Source organism: Nycticebus coucang, chromosome X (assembly GCF_027406575.1).
Source record: "Nycticebus coucang isolate mNycCou1 chromosome X, mNycCou1.pri, whole genome shotgun sequence".
NCBI lineage: Eukaryota > Metazoa > Chordata > Mammalia > Primates > Lorisidae > Nycticebus > Nycticebus coucang.
Window position 1 is genome coordinate 178,898,402 of NC_069804.1, and position 23,426 is coordinate 178,921,827.

Sequence of the window (23,426 nt, forward strand, 5' to 3'; positions counted from 1 at the left end):
ACAAAATATTTGGCAGGTGGCGGTGGCTCGCACCTATAATGCTAGCACTCTGGGAAACAAGGCGGGAGGATCCCTCGAGCTCAGGAGTTCGAGACCACCCTAAGCAAGAGCGAGACCCCATATCTTAAAAAAAATAGCCAGGTGTTGCAGTGGGTGCCTGTAGTCCCAGCTACTGGGGAGGTTGAGGCAGGAGGACACTTGAACCCAGGAGCTAGAAGTTCCCTTGTGCTAGGCTGCTGCCACAGCACTCTAGCCTGGGGCAACAGAGTGAGACCATGTCTCAAAACATTAAAAATAAAAGGAATAGCAAAATATTTCAAAATGTGTAGCACCCATTGGGCAAAAATCCAAAGCAAGATGGCCTTGAAGATGGGAAGATTGTGGCTGTGGATTAGGTTAGATCATGTCATGAGTGATAGCCTCATTCTGGGCTATCAGAGAAGTCCAAGACATCCTAAGCTTTGGGGGCCCACATCAAGAAGAGCAATGACCACTTTTGCTCACAGCTCATCACTTGGAGTCTCTGTGGTGGGTCACTGGGATGACCTATTTCTTATGTAAAAGCTCTAAAAAAAGGCGAGCAGTCATCTAATACAACCAAGATAACTTAAAAACCCAGAAACATGCAAACAAGGACACACATCTATGATAAATATGTGGCTTGGACCCCATTCCTATACTAAAATATGTCACTGTTGCCTTCTATTCTCCTTATTGTCACCGGCTGCACTTTGCTCGAGTGCTCACATCCATTGGGGCTAGAAATCCCAAGCATAGCAACAGTGGGCAAGCAGAAGCAGCAGTCAAATGTTTGTAACGAGCAGAGGGAAGGGCTGGGTACCGTAATCAAGCGCAGAAGCAGAGTCAGAAGTGGGTTTGGTTGGAGCAGGCATGGCTGAGGGTAGGAATGCTAAGGAGGGGTGGTAGGCCCTGTCTTCTAGCTTTTTGGAGCAGAGCTACGGAAGTTTAAGCAGAGAGAAACACGTCTCAGCCAACTAGGAGAGAACTAGTACCAGAAATTGTAGTGGCAAAAATGATACCTGATTTTCCTCAGAAATAGCACTAATCGCCATTGAGTGATAACTTAATATATGCCACATACTATTCTATGCATACAGTATCTCATTTGATTTTGTGAAGTCATAAACAACCCCATGCAGCTGGCGCACTGATTAAATCACATTTTGCCTATGGGGAAACCAAGGCTCAGGAAGTTAAGTCACTTTCCAAGGTTGACATAATTTCACAGTAGCAGGGCTAGAATTCTATTCTCTATGTGAATTCTGACCATGTATTTACCCGTTAGGGCTAGGCTAGGAAATAGCAAACTTTTTATGTAAAGGGCCAACTAAATATTTTCAGGTTTACCACCTACACAGTTTCTGTCACAATGATTCTACTCTGCCATCATAGTGCAAAAGCAGCCAAGGACAATACATAAATCAATGTACATGGTTGCTTTCCAATAAAACTTTACTTAAAAAGATAGGCAGTGGGCCAGCTTTCCTCATAGTTTACCAATCCCTGGCCTAGCTAAAACATTTTGCTAGTTGTCTACAGCAACAAGTTGTTCTAGTCTTAAAATTAAGTGCCCTGGAATCAGGGACAGCAATCTATCGGAAGGAGAGGGAACTGAGCTAAAGAGTTTGAGCCTCAATAGTGCCATGAACTTTTTATTGCTATTTGGGCACATTTTGGAACAATTTTGTGCCTTAGTTTTCCGATTTACAAGTAAAAGTGAGAATCACTCTTCTGTGTACCTTGCTGAAACATGTTTTCAGGAAGATGGGGGAAAATGGATGGCCTACACCTTGAATAATGGAATTAACATGCAAATCTTATGTGCTTACTTTTCCTTATGCTAGGGAGTAGCTGTCTGGAGTCATGGTGTCTTTAGAAGAAGCAAATGCCCTCCTAGTTTTTCCAGAGCAGCAGGTAAGTTGGTGGCAATTGCATACCCTATGAAAGTCAATTCCTATGGCAACAAACTGAATCAGAAGCAGCTCCCACACTGTGCAAAAGAACAGTGGGAAGACAGCAGACCAGAAAGGGAAAATCAGACAAGATAGGGAATTGCAAGAAGAGTCACTTAAGCTCAGCTTGGCTGGCTAATGCTGATACCCCAATAAGCTGCTGAAACTGGTAATGTACTTTCTCCCTAGTTGATGGAGATTTTTTACATCAGGTAAAAGAGAGCTCTTGCTTTGTTGAAGCATGTATTTGTGACTCCATTAAACAGTCAAATAATATATTCCTTTCTGACAAGGAGCTTCTCAATGCTCTCACATCTGGGCACCATAAAGAAGCTTTTCAATTAGTTCTAGAAAGTTCTGCCTAGGGTGGTGCCTAGGGTTCAGTGAGTAGGGCGCTGGCCCCATATACTGACGGTGGCGGGTTCAAACCCAACTGCAGCCAAACTGCAATAAAAAAATAGCCAGGTGTTGTGGCGAGTGCCTGTAGTCCCAGCTACTTGGGAGGCCGAGGCAAGAGAATCACCTAATCCCAAGAGCTGGAGGTTGCTGTGAGCTGTGATGCCACACCACTCTACTGAGGGCAACAAAGTGAGACTCTGTCTCAAAAAAAAGAAAAGAAAAGAAATAGAAAGCTCTGCCTCTAGAAAGTGTCTGCAAGGAGGACCGCACATTCGAGCTGGAATGACCTGTGGAAATGATTGGTTCAATTTGTATTGCATGCGGTAGGGAAACTGAGACCCAAGAGGTCACTAGCTGAAGGCCACCAGATGTAAATATCAAGACTTGCACTAGAACTCAGATCCTCTAACTCTTCTGCCCAGTGAATTGCCCCATATTTGAAATCTGAAATGTCTGCTTCAGTACACTGTTGTGTATTGCAACTACTTTGATTGAAATGCCCTGATATTGGGATTATTTTTTTTTTTCTTTGAATCTTCAGGTCAAAGCCAATTATTTGGCCTCCTTCCATCCATAGTGATAAAGAAGAAGGCTCTTTACACCTCTGTGTTCCTATAAAATAGTTTAAACAATTAGGTTGCAAACAGTCTCTTGCTCTTTTTCTCTTTGTTCCAATCGTTATTGTGTAGGGTCACATTGAAAATAGTTACCACTTATCTTCAATATGTTTTAAGAGAACAAGTGGAATCTGTTGTAAGACAACCTTTATAAAGCTATCCTTTACTGTTATTGCTAGATCCAACCACTGAGTAATACTTCGTAACTAATACTCTGTAAATTTGGCTGTTGAAGTCACTAAACAATAACAATGTTTCTTCTAGCTTTACCAGTCAAGGAAGAACTCACACAATAAAGCCTCTGGGTGCCTGACTGTGGCAGGCAGTGAGAGTTGGCTTTTTCTCTAATTAGCTTCTAGACATCTGCACCTATTTGCACAGAGCCTTGTATTTTTATAATGTTTCTAGGTAGAGTATTATGTCAACATTGCTGTAGTGTTCAATTTTATCCTACGCGTTGTACAAATGAGGAAACATGGGAGCAAGGAGAGTTTAAATATAGTGGTTTAAAACATGAGATTTGCATTCAGTAGAGTTCAAGCCCAGCTTCTCTATTTTCTAGTGGCACGACGGGGAGGGAATGACCCAAACTTTCCATCCTCAGTTTTCTCGTCAATAAAGTGGGGGAAAATAATGGTACCTGCTCAAGTGAAATGAGCTAATATGGCGCAGTGCCTGGCAGAGGTATGCTCAATAACTGTCAGCTGTTATTTTCCTTAGGGGACCTGGAAGTTTACATCACTTATTTTCTAGGATACAGGAGAAAACGTGAAAGCCATGAATAATGTTAGATAAAAATACAAAAATGCCAATTGTTAGTGCTGACACACATACCTTCTATGTTAAGCCCACTTAAAGTCAATTTCTCCATCAAAAATTTCATGCTGTGAGAGAATATTTTGCTCTCAGCCAAATGCTTTCCCGTTTTCAATGTAACTGGTGTGTTTTATTATTGCTACATTATTTCTCACTGAAGCATCTTTCCTCCAAGCATGTGATATCATTTATAGCTACTGGCACAAACGTTTTTTCCATATTTTGTCAATTAAGCATGTCATAGAATTTGATATTTACAGTCTTGTATGGTTCACTGAACTAATTGGAGAAAAAGGGAAATGATGACATGGGGAACAAAATAAGAGATTCTACTTTCACTGAAGAACTGGGGGGAGATGCCTACCCTGTTGAATTCATTAGTGAATAGTAAATATAATTATGAGGCTTATAATGAACATACTGAAAACTTGGTAAGCATTTCTAAGAACAAATTAATATTTAAATATTTAATATCTGAAACTCAAACTTTTGCACTCAGGCTTGCCAGTTCTCTCATAACAGATAAGACTTGCCTTAGGAAGCAGATGGTACAGCATGTTTGTGGAAGGTAAAGTCGCTTGTTGCCAACACCTAGGTAACACGAAGGCGCACTCATTTGTGTTGGTGAGATTGGTGTGGTAACATGGGCAGGTCACAGAAAGTCTCGGTTTTGATATAACCACTTATGGGGTGAATTGTGTTCACCCCATTTATATGCTGAAGTCGTAACCCCCCACTCCCTCAGAATGTGACTGTATTTGGAGGCAGGGCCTTTAAAAAGCTAATTAAAGTAAAATGAAGTTATAAGGGTAAGACCCTAGTCCAAGGGTCCTCAAACTACGGCCCGCGGGCCACATGAGGCGGTATGATTGTATTCGTTCCCGTTTTGTTTTTTCACTTCAAAATAAGATATGTGCAGTGTGCATAGGAATTTGTTCGTGTTTTTTTTTTTTAAACTATAGTCTGGTCCTCCAACAGTCTGAGGGACAGTGAACTGGCCCCCTGTTTAAAAAGTTTGAGTACCTCGAGTCCAATATGACTAGTATCCTCATAAGAAGAGGAGATAAGGACACAGACCTTGTAAAGAAACAGGGAGAAGGAGGCCATCTAAGAGAGAAACCAACTCTTCTGACACCTTGATCTCAGACTTCTAGTCTCCAAAAGTTTGAGCCAGCCAATCTGGGGTGCTTTTCTATGGCAGCCTGAGCAAACAAATTAGCCCAGCCAGGTATGACTGGATACCCTCAGTGAGGCAGAGAATCATAGTCGGTGTATATTTGTGTATCCTTCTACCTCAATGATTAAGGGGCAAAGCTGTCATACACCCAGCTAGCCTTGGCTGAATGCCTTCAGGTAACGGAACAGCTGGGTTTTTCAAACAGAAGTCAGGCATGAGACACAAGAGAACAGGAAATCAGAAACCTAAGCAAGGAAAGCCCTGGCTAAGGAGACAGGAAGATGCCAGGAACCATGGCAGGCAGGAGGAGCATAATCCATGCAGATAAGTAATCTAGGCTAGCCTGAAGATATCAGTGAAAATGCCAACATGTGAACTTGATTCAGATAGTCAGATTTGCCTTAGCAAAAGGTCTCCCTTGTTCTCTGTAAAGATGCAAGGACTTAGTCCTAAGATGAATAGTGTTAAGCTGGAAGAAACAGCATGGTATAGTGAAAAAAGAATTTGGCATCCATAAGGAGGTGTGGTCTCATGGTCCTGGATTCAAATCATTCTGGCCATTTATTCTTCTAGAACATATTAGGTATTTGTTTGTAATGTTTTACATGCTGAAGAAGATGCCAAGGACACAAAGGAATTCAATATCCAGAGGGACAGAGAGAGAGAGAGAGAGAGAATGGGAAATTGTAGGAGAGGTTAATTATGTTAGAGTTCTAACATGGTATGTGGTGAGGACTTCCATTTAAGGTTCATTAGAATAACTCTTATGAAAATTCCAAACATTGAGTAAGATAAACCTGTTTGAAGTCCCCAAAATAGGAAATAAATAACAGGTTATTAGAGTACAGTCAGGTCAAAATCTAATGAAAGTGGGAACTGAGATATTTTGCCAGTCCAGGCACATATGACTTTCAGTTGTGGTAGCCTCCCAAGGTGAAGGGCCAGAAACTAAAGCACAAGGTCTGCTTTAGGAGGAGAATAAAAAATAAAAAAATTCTTCCCCCTATTAAGTTTTGACCCCAAAGGATTATAGTAACCAAAGGAAGTTCCCATCAGGGTTGAACAAGAGCAATGGAAATAAAAGAAAAAATAGGGTGGCGCCTATGGCTCAGTGAGTAGGATACCAGCCCTACCATATACCAAGGGTGGTGGGTTCAAACCCAACCCTGGCCAAACTGCAACAAAAAATAGCCAGGTGTTATGGCGGGCACCTGTGGTCCTAGCTACTAGGGAGGCTGAGGCAAGAGAATTGCCTAAGCCAGGAGTTGGAGGTTGCTGCGAGCCGTGACGCCACAGCACTCTACCAAGGGCAATAAAGTGAGACAGACTCTGTCTCTAAAAAAAAAAAAACCAAAAAAACAAAAACCCCCAAAATTTTAAATTGCCACTGAGAATTGTGACCATAGGCCTTTCCTCATCTGGAACTGTAGCCTAGGTTAACATTGTCTATGTTGTCACAGAAATATCAATCTGTGTACTTAACTAAAGGTAGTCTTGCACTGGCAATGCCTCTAAGCACCTTGCAGAAGCAAACACACGTCCTTCTTAAGAAACCATCTTCATATTCTTCTTAAAAATACCCATAAACAGTTCTTCTAGGACAGTGAGCAGTACAGTAATATCTCAGATGAAAGAAATATAGGGAAATTTGAACACATTAAACAAATTTGATCTAATAGACATATATGACACATTAAAATCCACAGCTATATGCTCTCATAGAGGTAGATAGTAGAGTAAAATAGTAGATACTAGAGACTGGGAAGGATGAGTGGATGGATGAGGTTGTTAAAAAGAGGTTGGTTTATACATACAAACATACAGTTGCATGGAAGGGAGAAGTTCCTGTAGGAGTGACTATGGTTAACAACCATGTATTGTATATTTCAAATATCTAAAAGAGAAGACTCGAAATGTTCCTGACACATAGAAATGATAAATACTAAAGGTGATGGAGATCCAAAAACCATGATTTGATCATTATACCATCTATCTATATAATAAAATATCACATGTACCCCATAGATATGCACAAAATTAAATATTAATAAAAATAACTATAGAATGTATATTCTTTGCAAGCACATATGGAACATTTAAAACTTTGACTAGACTTTAAACCAAAAAAAAAAAAAAATTCTAAACACATTTCAAAGTATTATAATCATCTCACTTTAATAAATAAAAATCAATAGAAAAAATACAACTAGCACAGCCCCATATGTTTGGATATTTTATTTTTTGTCAATTAACATTAATAGAAAATATAGACCTTAAAATATGGCACGTTTTTTTATATTATTTTTAAATCTCTATTTTTTTCATTGAGTTATAACACAGATGCAGTAATGAATAAAGTGCACTAATTTTTGGTGTATGCCTTCTATTCATTTTAGGAATTAACATACAATAAAATTGACATTTTGGTATATAGTTCTCAGAATTTTAAACCTTGCATAAATTTATTTAACAGCCACCACAATACAAATACAGAATTGTTCCATCACCCCACAACTAACTCCTGGTAATCACGGATCCATTCTCCATTACTGTAGTTTTTATTTTGTGTTATTCAAGAACATCATAAAAATGCACATATGGCACACAATCTTTGTGTATTGTCTTTATTCAGTCAGAATTCCCTCTAGATTCATTTAAATTGTTGTCTGTATAAATAATTCATTTCTTTTTATTACTGACTAGTAATCCATGGTATGGATATATGACAGATCTGGGGGGGTTCATGATTTGCTCTTTAAAGAACATATATGTTTTACTTCTAGTTTGGGCTGTTATTAATAGAGTTTATATAAACATTTATATATAGGTTTTTGGGCAGATATATTTTTGGTTCTCTGGGTGAGTGCTGAGTTGTACGATTAGTGTAAGGTTAACATATGATTAGTTTTATGAAAAACTGTCAAACCAATTTTCAGAATGTTAAACTGATTCTCACCAGCAATGTATGAGCGATTCATTTGTTCTGTATCCTTGCCAGCATTTTCAATATGTTTTTCATATGTTTTTTCAATATGTTTTTTAAAAAAATATTTTGTTTTGGAATAATTTTAGATTTATCAAAGAGTCACAAATATAGTTCACAAATCTGGATATACTCTTCACCCAGTTTATCCTCATGTTAACATCTTACATTACCAATACATTTATCAAAATGAAGAAATTAACATAAAAGCCACATGGATCACAAACAATCAGGGAAACATAACATCACCAAAGAAAGAAAATCAATTACCAGTAACCAACTCTAAAGAAACAAAGATGTATGAACTACCTGACAAAGAATTTAAAATAAGCATCTTAGAGAAACTCATTTAGCTACATGAGACTATAAACAGACAACTAAGGGAAATCAGGCAAATAATATATTAACAAAATAAAAACTTCCACAACAACAACAAAAACAATACATAGAAAAGAACCAAACAGAAATTCTGGTGCTAAACAACGTAGTGACTAATGTGAAAACAAATTCCATAGGAAGCTTCAACAGCAGACTTAATCCAAGCTGAAGAAATTATCAATGAGCTCAAAGATGGGTCATGTGAAATCACCCAGTCAGAAGAAAAACAACAATAATAAAAAATGAATAAAAAGAGTACAAAGAACCTATGGGACTTACAGACCATCATCAAGTGAACCAATCTATGCATAATGGAAGTTTCAGAAGCAGCAGAGAAAGAAAAAGGGGCAGGAAGCTTAGCAAAGACATAAAGAGAAAATTTTCAAAATCTGGACAGGGAAATGAACACTGAGATTCATGAAGTCAAAAGAACAACAAAAACATTAAACATAAAGAAATTTTCATTAAGGCACATTATAAATAAATTTTCGAAAGTCCAGAACAAAGAGAAAATTTGGAAAGAAGCAAGAGAAAAGCAACTTTTCATGTCCCTAAAACTATGAATAGATTTCTCAGCAAAATCTTTGCAGGCCAGGAAAGAGTAGAATGATATAATCAAAGAACAAAAAGAGGAAAAAAAAAATCCTTGCCAATCAAGGATACTATACCTGGCAAAGTATAGTAAATAAATGAAAAAGAGATAAGGACTTTTCCAAGCAAACAAATCTGTGAGAGTTCATCACCAAGAGAGCTGATTTACAAGAAATGCTTGTTGTGATGTTTAATCCTCTATAAATGCTAAATGATGTTCTTCAGATTGAAGCAAAATGATGCTAACTAGCAAAATGAAAACCCATCAAAGTATAAAACTCACTGTTAAGGAAAAACATATAGTCAAATTCAGAATACTATGATGTCATTACAGTTGTGTGTCAATCACTTGTAACTCTAGGACATAAGTTAAAAGACAAAAATATTAAAAATAACTATAGCTAAATTAATTTGTTAATGGACACATGATATAAAGATGTAAATTGTGACATCAATTTATGTTTAAAATGTTTGAGAAGAAGTTAAAGTGTAGAGGTTTTGTATATGGTTGATGTTAAATTGTTATCAGATTAAAATGGCCTGTCATAACTATAAGATGATTTATGTAGACCTCATGGTAACCACAATAAAAAACACCTCTAGTAGATTTTTAAAACATTAAAAGAAAAAGCAAAACATACAACTATAAAAAAAATCAAATCACAAAGGAAGACAGCACGAAAGGAAGAATGGAAAAAGAAATATAAAATTTGGGAAAAAATTAACAAATTGGCAATAGTAAGTCCTTAGCTATCAATAACTACTTTAAATGTAAGTGGTTTGAATTGTCCAATCAAAAGACATAGAGCGGCTGAGTGGATTGAAAAAAAAAGTTCCAACTAAATGCTGTCTACAAGATACTCATTTTAGCTTTAAGGACACATATAGACTGACCATGATAGGATGAAAAACATTTCATGTAAATGGTAACTCAAAGAAAATAGAAGTGACTATACTTATATTACACAAAATAGTCTTTAAGTCAAAAGCTATTACAAAAGACAAAGAAGGTCATTACACAATGACAAAGCATTCAATTTATCCAAAATATATACCAATTTTAAGTATGTATGCACCAAACATTAAAACACCTAAATATATAAAGCAAATATTACAGAACTGAAGAAAGAAATAGACAGCAATAGAGTAATAATAGAGGACTTCAATATCTTGCTTTTAAAATGGCTCATTGTATGGGAAAGTGAGACTTGTACACCACTACAGATCAAATAGACCTAAGAGGCACACATATATATAGTATTCCATCCAATACTAGCAAAATACATATACGTATCAAGTTCATACAGAATATTCTCCAATACAGATAATATGTTAGGCCACAATAGATTATTAACAAATTTAAGAAGAGTGAAATCATATTAAGTACCTCTTATAATCACAATGACATAAACTAGAAATCAATAACAGGCAGAAATTTTGAAAATTGACAAATATGTTGATATTAAGCAACACATTTCTAACAACCAATGGGTCAAAGAAGAACTTGAAAGGAGAATCAGAAAATACCTGGTGATGAATAAAAATGAAAACACAACATAACAAAACTAATGGAATGGAATAAGCAGTTCTAAAAGGGAAGTTTATAGAAATACGTGCTTACATTAAGAAAAAAAACAGATCTCAAATAAACAACCTAACCTTATACCTACAGGAACTAGAAAAAGAAAAGAAAACTAAAACCAAAGTCAGAAGGAGGAAAATAATAAAGACAGAGCAGGAATCAATTAGAGAGTCAAAAACAACAGAAAAGATCTATGAATCTAAGAGTTGCGGTTTTGAAAAGATAAAACTGACAAGCCTTTAGGTAGACTAACTTAGAAAAAAGAAAAGGCTTATTTTAGTCTAAATAAAATCAGAAAAGAATGAGTAGGCACTACAATTGATACCACAAGAATACAAAGGATCATAAGAAACTACTGTGAATAATTAGATGCTAATAAATGAGATAACCTAGAAAAAAATGTATACATTCCTAGAAATAGTCAACCTAATCTACCATGCCTGAATCACAGAGAATAGAAAAGGTAAACAGACCAATAACTAGTAAAAGATAGAATCAGCAATCAAAAATCTCCCAACAAAGAAAAACCCAGTGGTTGATGGCTTCAGTAGTGAATTCTACTGAACATTTAAGGCTAAATTAATGTGATCCTTCTCAAACTCTTTCAAAAATCTGAGAGGAGGTAACATTTTCAAAATCATTTTATGAGGCCAACAACACTCTAATACCAAAGTCAGATAATAATACTACAAGAAAAGAAAATTACAAGCAAATATCCCTGATGAACATAGATATAAAAATTCTCAACAAAATAAAAGCAAACAAAATTTAACAGCACATTAGAAGATTCAAACATCATGGTCAAGAGAAATTTACTCTTGGGATGCAAGAATGCTTCAACATGCACAGATCAATAAATGTGGTATACTACATTAACAAAACTTAAAGATGTAAGTCATATAATCATCTCAATAGATGCAAAAACATTTGAGAAAATGTAATACACTTTCGTGGCAAAGAATTCTCAACAAATTAGTTATAGAATGAATGTACTACAGGTCACATATGACAAACCCACAGCTAATCTACTTGATAGTGAAATGTTAAAAGTTATTTATTTACTATCACAAGCACAAGGATTCTTGCCACTTCTGTTCGGTATAATAATGAAGTCCCACTTATCCAGCACAATTTGGCAACAAAAAGAAATAAAATGTATCTAGATTAAAAAAGAAGATATAAAATGTCTCTGTTTGCAGATGACATTATCTCATATATAGACAACCATAAAGACTCCACCAAAAAACTGTTGTAACTAATAATCAAATTCACTAAAGTTTCAGAATATAAAGTTAACATGCAGAAATCAGTAACATTGATATATACTAATAGCAAACAATCTGAAAAAGAAATCAAAGAACCATTACATTTTCAATAACACCAAAAATATTTAGGAATAAATTTAACCAAGGAGAAGAAAAATCTATAAAACATTGATGAAATAAATTAAAGAGGACCCAAGTAAATGGAAAGATAAGCTATATTCATGAATTGGAAGAATTAGTATTGTTAAAATATCTATATCACCCAGTGTAATCTACAAATTAATGCACTCCCTATCAAAATTCCAATGGCATTTTCCACAAAATTAGAAAAATCAATCCTAAAATTCATAAGGAACTACAAAAGATCACAAATAGCCAAAACAATCTTGAATAAAAAGAACAAAGCTGAAGTCACACTACCTGATTTCAGAAATACATCAAAGCTATAGTATTCAAAACAACATGGTACTGGCATAAAAACACACAAATAGATCAATGGAACAGAAGAGAAAGCCTAGAATATTAATGAATCCACACACTTACAGTAAATTCATCTTTGAAAATGGTGCCAAGAACACACAATGGGGAAGAGACAGTCTCTGTAATGAATAGTTTTGGGAAAACTGGACAACCACATGCAGAAGGATGAGATTGGACCCTTATCTCATGTGAGATGCAAAAATCAACTCAAAACTTACCTAATGCTTAAATATGAGACCTTATACTGTAAAATACCGGAAGAAAATATAGGAGAAAACCTTATGAGCAATAGTCTGGATAATAAATTTGGATAAGACCCCAAAAGTACCAGTGATAAAAATCAAATGGGATTGAATCAAACTAAATTTCTTTATTCCAGCTAAGAAAACAATCAATAGAATGAACAGACAACATACAACATGACAGAAAATATTTTCAAAGAAGACATCTGATAAGGAGTTAATATAAAAAATATATAAGGAACTCAAACAATTCGATAGTAAGAAAGCAATAACCCAATTTAAAAATGGGCAAAGGTCTTAAAGCATCATTTCTCAAAAGAAGACATACAAATGGCCAACAGGTATGCAAATACTGCTCAACATCCTAATAATCAGAGAAATGCGAATTAAAGTAACAATGAGATATTTCTCACCCTTGTTAAAATCGCTATTATCAAAAATATAAAAGATAGTATGTGTTGACAAGGATGTGGAGAAAAGGGAATTATCGTCCACCACTGGTTGTCCACTGTTAGTGTAAATCTAATCAATTACTACAGCCATTATGGAAAATAGTATAAGTATGGAGGGTCCTCAAAAATTTAAAAATACAACTACCATATGGTTCAGCAATCCTGCTTCTGTGTGTCTGGCCAAAGGAAATGAACTCAGTATGTCAAGCAGATTCTGCACTCCTGTGTTCCTTGCAGCATTATTCACAGTAACCAAGATATGAAATTAACCTAAGTGTCCATAAAGAGATGAATGGATTAAAAAATGTGAAACACACACACACACTAGAATGCTATTTGTCTTTTAAAAGGGGGGGGTCCTGTCATTTACAACAACATGGATAAACCTGGAGGACATTATACTAAGTGAACTAAGCCAGGCACACAAAGGCAAAAACTGTATTTCACTTACACGTGGAATTTTTAAAAGTTGAACTCACATAAAGTAGGGTGGTATTTGCCTGGAGTTGGTGGGCAAGAGAAGGGGATGGGGAGATGTTGGTCAAAGGGTACAAAGTTTCAGGAGTAATTTTTAAAGGTTTATTTTATATCATGGTGATTATGTTACCAATGATATATATTTGAAAATTTCTAAGAGAGTAGAGCTTTTATGGTCTCAACACAAAGTATGTGAGATGTTGAAGTAGTTTGATTTAATCACTTCACAAGGTATACATACGAAGTTGGACAATTAAGTTTGCAAATTCATTCTAGAAAAAGTGCTGCCTATCTCACTGCTGAACATCTCAGCAGATGGCCAAGGGGAGTACTTTGAAGGTGACCATAGTGATCAGAACAGCACATTGTATATCATAAATATATACAATTTGTATGTGTAAATTATGTCTTGATAAAACAGGGAAATAAAGAGAAATCAGCATCAGTATAATATTTTCAGCTTTTGAATTTAGGTGGACTTTACCTATTTTCCCACTAATGGCTTTACTCTACCAGGATCCAATCTAGGTTACCAAGTTGCAGTTTTGATGTCTCCTTATTGTCCTGTAACCTATGACAGTTCCTCATTCTTTCGTAGTCTTATGTGAAGTTGGAAATTTTCAAGAGTACTCCTCAATTATGTTGTAGAATGCTTCTCAGTGTGAGTTTAAACTACAATTATGGATCTCTCATCCCATCATATTAGGGGGTACATGATATCAACAGGACTTATACTGATCATATTAACCTTAATCACTTGTTTAAGGTGGTTTCTGCCAGGTTTGTCCATGGTAAAGCTATTATTTTCCTCTTTCTATACTCTATTCCAAAGAGATTAAGTTTCCACCACCTGGATAAAGGAAGTATCAAAAAATAAGTGGACATAGGTTAAAGCCACTACAATATTTAATACATATTTGGGGGGATAATGATCTGAGAATATGTGACTATTCTTTTCAATGTTTTGCCCATTTATGTTTGCATTCATCAGTGGAACTTATCTGCAGCAAATATTACTATGGGGTTCTTTTTTTTTTTTTTTTTTTTTGCAGTTTTTGGCTGGAGCTGGTTTTGAACCCACCACCTCCTGTATATGGGGCCAGCGCCCTACTCCTTCGAGCCACAGGTGCAGCCCTACTATGGCGTTCTAATGGTGATTTTCTATTTCCCTCATTCCTTCTACAATTATTATTGGGAATTCTTCTATAGGGAAGATCTCTCTTGTCTTTCCCATTTATTTATTCCATCTTTTTTTTTCTTTGCAGTTTTTGGCCGGGGCTGGGTTTGAACCCACCACCTCTGGCATATTGGGCTGGCGCCCTACTCCTTTGAGCCACAGGTGTCGCCCTCCATCATTTCTTTATATCATGCATGAATATTTAGTTCATTCTTTTGGCAATAACCAAATCCTATCATTTTTTTTTTATTAAATCATAGCTGTGTACATCAATATGATCATGGGGCACCATACACTTGGTTCATAGAATATTTGAAACATTTTCATCTCATTAGTTGACATAGCCCTCCTGGAATTTTCTTAGTTACTTTGCCAAGACATTTACATTCCACATTTGCCAAGCCTCACATGCACCCTTGTAAGACATGAAAGGTCACACCTATCATTGTATCATTGTTAACTTCATTGCTATAATTATTCCAGTTTTGGCAATAGAGAACTCTTTCCAGTTGGCTCCTGGACTTTTTTGATTTACCCTCATCCCCTTTCTTGCATATTTCCTGCTCCATCCCTAGAACTGTAATTTTTCCAGGGATCACTGGATCCTTTTATTGGAGAATGATATTTAGAAACTATGATATGAATGCAGGCTATGCTCACTGCTACTTGGGTCTCATTATTTCCAGGCCCTCTAAATGGACAGACTTAGGAGGTATGTGTGTGTGTGTGTGTGAGAGAGAGAGAGAGAGAGAGACGAACATGAATACTAGCATACACACACACACACACGAATACTAATCTATTAATAGCATGTGCATGTATTTAGTTCTATATCTCTGTGCTTATATCACTGACTCTAATCCAGCATCATGAGGTTCATTTTTCTCGCATTCCCATCTTGCTTTTTGTAACTTCTTGCACTCACTACCTAGCTCCCACTACCCATCCACCATTTACTTATTTATTCAACCCTAGTGTACATGTAATATAGTTTCAGAATTGCTAACCCTCTATTCCTATGAAAAACAAATTTACCAACTAGAGCACACAATTTATATACAGTTCTTTTTTGTTTTTAACCTTACAATATTTAATAGAAATATCATTTTCTGAACTCAAGTCAGCTCCTTTTTCCTCTACCCTTTTCAGCAAGGTTGAATTGTACATTGGTAATATAGTTAGATTTATTTATTACAGTCTGCATTCCATCCTAGTTTCCTCTGACATCCTGTTTTATGTTTTAAAATTTGCACATATTAAAATTCACTCTGTGGTAAACAGTTCTATGAACTCTGATAAATGCATAGTAATATATCTACCACCCATTGTACCATAGAGAACAGTTCCATCATCCTAGAATTTTTCTGTACAGCCCAATTTATAGCCAGTGACTCCTCCCACCTAACTCCTGACAATCACTGATAAGTTTTTCATCTCTAAACTTTTCCCTTTAACGGAATGTTACACAAATGGAATAGTACATTATATAGTCTTATAGTCTTTCTTATTTGTTTTGCTTCTATTTTGCAAAATGTGTTTACTATTCATCCATGTTTGTTGTGTGGATTAATAGTTCAGTCCTTTTTATCACTGAGTAATATCTTATTGGGTGGATGGAGCACAGTTTGTTCATTCAGTAATTCAGTGATACCTTTGTTGCTTAAAGTTTAGGAAAATTATGAATAAAGCTGCTATAAACATCAACATACAGGTTTTTGCATTTCTCATTTTGCTTGAAAATAACTGAAAATATTTAAGGGTAATATGGTAAATATATGCTGAAGTTTGTAAGAAACTACCAAAGTGTTTTCCAAAGTGATTATATAATTATGCATTCCCACCAGCAGTGAATGAAAAGTACGGTTCCTCTGAATCCTTGTCAGCAATAAATGTCTTCCTTTCTTAATTTTGGCCATTATAAATCAATATGTAGTGATTCTTACCAAGGTTTTGATTTGTGTCTCCCTAATGGCTGATAAAGTTGAGCATCTTTTCAGCTACTTATTTACTTACTGAATTCTTTGATGAAGTTTCAGTACAAACTATTTCTTATTTTTTTAATTGGGTTGTTGTTTTCTTACTATTGAGTTTTGAAAGTTCTTTGTATATTCTGGATAGAAGTCATTTGTTGGATATGTGGTTTACGAATACTTTCTCCCAGTCTGTGGTTTGTCTTTTCATTTTCTTAGCACTGTCTTTGACAGGAAAAAAAAAATTTAAGTTAGACAAAGTCCAATTTATCATTTTTGTTTTCCAAATTATGCACTAGGTGCCATAACTGAGAACTAATCTCCTAAATCCATGTTGTGAATATTTTCACTTATTTTATCAACTTAATGTTTTATGATTTTATATTTTACATCAAAAGCTATTATACATTTTGAGTTAATTTTATGTAAGGTGTATGATTTAGATAGATGTCTGTTTTGGAGGAGGAAGTAGACTGGGGAATAACTCCAGCATTATTTGTTGAAAGTACTAACCTTTGTCCATTGAGTTGGTTTTGGACTTTTATTACAAGTCAGTTGTGTGGGTCTATTTCTGGATTCCCTCTTCTGTTCTATTGATCTATATGTTTATTCCTTGGTCAATAGTAAACCATTTCAAGTACTATATCATTATAGCAAATCTTAAAATCAAAATCAGGTAGAATAATTTCTCCTACTTCATTATTATTTTTCAAAACAAAATTTGCTACTCTAGTTCCTTCATATATATATATATTCATCAAATATATATTCATATATATATTCATCATATATATATATATATATTTGAATCAAGCTTCCTCTATCTACAAAATGATCCTATTGGGATTTTGATAGGAATTTTATTAAACCTATATATCAACTTTGGGAGCATTGGCATTGGCATCTTGGCTGTGTAGAGTCTTCCAATCCATGAACATGGTGTGTCTCTCCATTTATTTAGGTCTTTGATTTTTTTTAATCATCACTTTGTAGTTTTCAGATTATAGATTCCATACATTTTTATCATATTTATAACTAAGTATGAAAAAGATCAGGGTAATGGAGACAAGAGATATAATTTCAAGTAGGGCAGTCAAGGTGCTATTTGAGGAGATACCTGAAAGACATGAGGGAGTTAGTCATGCTGACATCTGGGAGAAGAGAATTTCCAGTACTGAAAAAGCTCTCTTAGTGCAAAACCTTTAAAGAATTAGTATTCTAGCATGGCGAGGGTAAATGGGTTATTTGACTGGAATAGGGTAAATGAGGGGGAAAGTAACAGAAAATGAGACAGCAATCTCCATCAAAGTACCAGTGTCATGTTTTTAAGAACTTGAAAAAATAGTATTTCAATTCTTATGCAAACAAACAAAAAAAAAGCCCAAATAGCACATATAGTTCTTAGAAATAAAAACAAATCTGGAGGCGTCACGTTGCCAGATTTCAGGTTATACTACAAGTCTATAGTAATCAAAACAGCATGGTACTGACACAAAAATAGAGATGTAGAGCTATGGAATAGGATAGAGAATCTAGAGATGAACCCAGCCACATATTGTCATTTGATCTTCAATAAGCCTAACAAAAACATGCACTGGGGAAAAGAATCCTTTTTTTTTTTTTTTATTGTTGGGGATTCATTGAGGGTACAATAAGCCAGGTTACATTGATTGCAATTGTTAGGCAAAGTCCCTCTTGCAATCATGTCTTGCCCCCATAAAGTGTGACACACACCAAGGCCCCACCCCCCTCCCTCCGTCCCTCTTTCTGCTTTTCCTCCCCCCCATAACCTTAATTGTCATTAATTGTCCTCATATCAAAATTGAGTACATAGGATTAACAGATGGTGCTGGGAGAATTGGTTATCCACGTGTAGAAGACTGAATCTGGACCCACACCACTCACTATTGACAAAAATTGATCTTGCTAGAAACAGATATAAATTTAAGACATGAAACAATAAAAATTATGGAAAATAGTATGGAAAAGAGTATGGACACTTGAAGATATTGGCCTGGGAAAAAACTTAATGAGGAAGATGCCCCTGGCAATTGTAGCAACACCAAAAATAAATAACGGGACTTGATCAAGCTAAAAAGCTTTTGCGCAGCTAATGGTACCACAAATAAAGCAAACAGCCTTCAGAATGGGAGAATATTTTTGCATGTTATGAATCTGACAAAGGCCTGATAACTAGAATCTACAGAGAATTCAAATGAAACAATAAGAAAAGTACAAACCACCCCTTCTATAAGTGGGCAAGAGATTTCAGTAGAAACTTCTCCAAGGATGACAGATGAATGGCCAAACACACATGAAAAAAATACTCATTGTCTTTAATCATAATCATCAGAGAAATGCAAATCAAACCCACTCTAAGGTATTACCTAACCCCAGCAAGACCAGCCTGCATCACAAACTCACAGAACAGAACACCTGATTGCAAACTAATGCAGCCTTTTTGGAGACAAGTATGAAGAATCCTGAAAGATCTAATAGTAGATCTTCCATTTGATCCTGTAATCCCACTACTAGGTATCTACCCAGAAGACCAAAAATAATTTTACCATAAAGACATTTGCACCAGAATGTTTATTGCAGCTCAGTTCATAATTTGCCAAGTCATAGAAGCAACTCAAATGCCCATCAACCTATGAATGGATCAACACACTGTGGTATATGTATACCATGACATATTATTCAGCTATTAAAAAGAGATAAGAGACTTTACATCTTTTACATTTACTTGGATGGAGTTGAAATACATCCTTCTTAGTAAAGAATCTCAAGAATGGAAAAATAAATATCCAATATACTCCATACTAATATGAAAACAATATAAAAACAATTGCATGCTCATATGAACAATAAGACACAAATATAGTCTGTTATGGGGGTGGCGGGAGGGGGGAGGACGATTGGCAGAAGGAGGGAAGGCAAGAGATGGGATCTCACCTAATATGCACATAATGAGGGTGTATAACACGCCCCCTGGGTGAGGGGCTCTTTTATAATTGGAACTTTACTCTGGAAGTGAGAACAATGTAACCTAAAAATTTGTACCCTCATATTTTTAAATAAAAATAAAATCTCCAATGAAGGGCAATAAAAAATATATAGGAGAGGAGGCAGAGAGAGAATGGAAGGACAAGACTGTATACTACCTGGTAGACCAGGCTTTTCTGAGGACTTTATCTTTTATTTTCAGTCAAATGGTGAGCTAGTGGGGGACAGGAACTATGCAGAGGACCATCATTTCATTTTGATTTTAACAGTGCCCCTCTGGCAGCTGTGTTTAGAATAGACTGTAAGTGATCAAGGATAGTAGGAGCAAGGCCAGTTTAGGTGACTATATTGCAGTAAAGAAGAAGTGATTGTATTCTGAAGAATTTGTTCATTCAGCAAATGAGCATTAAGCAATGATAACACCAAAGCTCAGGCAATAATCTAGAAAGTGACAACTGTGAAACCAAATTTGGAAAAGAAAGATACATTACAATATCATGAATAAACTATCTAATTACAAATGTTAAAACCTAGTTAGTATTAAGTTTATAGCATCTAACGTGCACACAGCAGTGCTTGAGAAGCCTAGGATGCTGTTGGACCCAGACTCTGCTTGGCTGAACAGCAGAGTTTCTACTGTCTGCAGTGGGTCGCCACAGAAATAAGCATGGCACATCTACTAGTTCTGCAAAAGATAGAAGGACTCAGTATTAGGAATTAGGGAATTTGATTCAATGTAAATAGTACTGCATAGTAGGATTATTCCTTGAGAAAGCCAACCCTTGAATTAAACTAAGTCAAGCCAGTTGATTGGGGAAGAGAAGCAAAATTTTATTTAGTGTTGTTTCTGCTGCTCAGCTAATAATATGTGATCCCAAATCACACTTCTAGTTTTTGATATGTGCATTCATAAATGCTTGTCATGGGGCCTGATATAATTAAATGGATTTTCAAATGCTTTTTTTTCGAGGTACGTTGCCCTTCCATCCTCAGAGTATGATGGCCATTATGCTATAGATCCTCATTAGGCAAAGGCTTACAAATCTTCAGTGACTGCCTAAGGACAGATTATAAAATTAAATCCGGGTTTTTAATGTTTAAAATTATGAACTGTAATTTTATTAGGGCATATTTTTCTTCCTCCTACTGCACAGATCTGCAAATAGCATATACTCTTTGTATAATGCTAGTACCAGTGATAGACTGTTTGTTTTGAAAAGTAATTTAGACTGAAATAAGCAACTATGTCCTAATGGATGTAAAATAGGTTAAAGTTATTCCGTTGATTAGTTCATGTATTTTGACATATGATTATCTACAAGGTGATTTACAACCTGATGGAAGCCTCTTGAAATAATGAAATAATAAATATGGATTTTTTAGGTTATTATACTGTCCTCAGGTTATATCACTTTAGAGGTAGAAAGACACATAGCTATTACACAGTCATGTCTTTCAAAGAAGGCAATTCTCTCCCTAGCCTCTCTACAAATTGGTCATTGACCTTCTGCTTGGACATTTTCATCAATGGTGAGCTCACTGCGTTTTGGAACAATCTAGTCTTATCAAATCTGTCTTCCCAGCCCTTCCACCTATTGGTCCCGCTGGAATAAATCAAAACTGATCCAGTCCCTGAGCTGGTTTTATTCCGTTGGATGTGCATATATTAAAATTTCTTCCTCACTATTCACACCTTAATTTTAAATACCAAACACTTTGGCATCTCAGATGTGTCTTTTCTGGAGCCTTCTGGCGTTTCTGTCTCAGAATGCCATTTATCTTAATAAGGCAAAATGTTGGCCAGGCGCAGTGGCTCACACCTGTAATCCCAGAACTCTGGGAGGCAGAAGTGGGTGGATTGCTTGAGTTCAGGAGCTCAAGACCAGTCTGAGCAAGAGCAAGACCTGTCTCTACTAAAAATAGAACAAAGAAACCTAGCCAGGCATTGTGCCATGTACCTGTAGTCCCACTTACTCGGAGGCTGAGGCAAGAGGATCTCTTGAGCCCAAGAGTTTGAGGTTGCTGTGAGCAGTGATGATGCCATGGCACTCTCTACCCAGGGTGACACAGTGAGACTCTGTCTCAAGCAAACAAACAAACAAAAAAAATGTTCATATGTTCATTGCTGTTTTGGGGACTGTAGAGAAGAAATAGAAGTGGAGGGAACCCAACTATCCAGAATCCAGGTTTGCTCAGAGTCATAATAAAAGACACCTTCAAGTATAGCAAGGAGGCCAAAGAATGCAAACACGCTCAAGTATTGGGCTCACTCATCCTTCCTAAGTATAATTAGCTAAATGTATTTGTTGGAATCTTCTGAAACCTTTATTTCTTGTTTGTTTCCCTAAACTTTAACTGGTTAATTATTGCCAATTACATTAGATAGTAGTGAATTATACTACTAAATGCCCTATTTGATTAGAAAGGTGATATAACTGGTCCACAAAGAGTTAGAGTAAGGTTACTTCAGATTTCTTAGGGGCTGACTGGAATAATCAATCAACTATTTGATTTGTTGTTCAGTGACTAACCATCAGGAGCAAATGTTAATATGTCTGGATTAGATTCATTAATAATAGTTAAATTTATTTTTAATTTATTATGTGTAGGATAGTGTGGTAAGCATTATGGCATTTAATCTTCATAATAACTTTATTAGGGAAGTTTTATCATACACATCTTACAGATGAAAAACTGACCATCCAGAGAGATCAGGTGACTTGCTTTGGGTGACACAGCCAGTAAACAATGCGGACAGGACGCAAATCCAAAATTGGACATACTGCAACAGCCCAAGCTCTTTTTATTTTATTTTTTATTTTTTTGAGACAGACTCTCACTTTGTCACCCTTGGTAGTGTGCCATGGCAACACTCACCGCAACCTCAAACTCCTGGGCTCAAGTGATTCTCTTGCCTCAGCCTCCTGAGTAGCTGGGACTATAGGCGCCCGACAACACCCGGCTGTTTTTTTGTTATAGTTGTCATTGGTGTTTGGCAGGCCCTGGGCTTTTGAATCCACAAGGCCCAGTGTATGTGGCCAGTGCTCTAGCCGCTGACCTACAGGCAACAAGCCAAGATGAAAACTTAACCTACCAAGAATGGGGTTTGAACCCACATGGCATTAGCCCATTGAATCTTAAGTCCAACACCTTAACCACTCAGCCATCCCAGTGACCTCCAAGCTCTTGATCATTATATTATTCTGTAGTGTTGTATGGACTATAGCTCTCTAGCTGTAACATGAGGCGTGGGTGATGGTTATAAGTGGAGAGTTCTGGTGGATAACTAAGCTGGTACAACAAAGGTGTTGTCAGTCATTGTTAAGTATCCCTTCATATTCACCTTCCAGGGACCTACTGAGGCCTCCTATTTGCTCCCCGATTGCTGGACTTCATCCTTCACAAAAAACAAAGTTCTCTCTGGATTGCAAGGTGTCAAATGCCTTATAAGTTAAACAAATTTACTTTCATATGTGAATAAAAGAAGACAACCACATGTATGCTCTAGACTCTTCCTTCCTGCCTCTGGTAACATGTTCTTATTTAATTGGAGACTTCAAGATGCATGCCTCTGCTATCTAACTTTGAAGAATACCTAAAATGGTGGAAGTTTCAGGGAAACTCCTATGCAGGCAGGTGGGAAAAACATGTTGGATGAGGCATGACCCTATTAGGGGACTTCATCCATTGCAGCTCTTTTTGTAGAGTTAATTCTTTAAATGCATGATGAAGGCTATCAGATAAAAACGGACTTTGCATAAGAGCACACACTGCATAGGCAGAGTGGGGACAATGTTTTCATCTGCAGTAAAGCCCCTGAGAAAGCTACTTAACCAGGTCA

The 23,426-nt window shown here is 36.2% G+C and overlaps 1 long non-coding RNA gene and 1 other non-coding gene across 2 annotated transcripts in view; one reads left to right on the forward strand and one right to left on the reverse strand.

Moving 5' to 3' along the window:
• Positions 1-23,069, forward strand: part of LOC128578274 (uncharacterized) — a 49,226-nt gene extending 26,157 nt beyond the window's left edge. Inside the window, exons 2-3 of the long non-coding RNA XR_008377692.1 lie at positions 1,866-1,935; positions 22,936-23,069. This is a non-coding gene — a long non-coding RNA (uncharacterized LOC128578274). The remainder of the gene's footprint in view (positions 1-1,865; positions 1,936-22,935) is intronic.
• Positions 22,677-22,758, reverse strand: TRNAL-UAA (transfer RNA leucine (anticodon UAA)). The gene has a single exon. It is a non-coding gene; the product is annotated as a tRNA-Leu (tRNA).
• Positions 23,070-23,426: the final 357 nt, after the last annotated feature.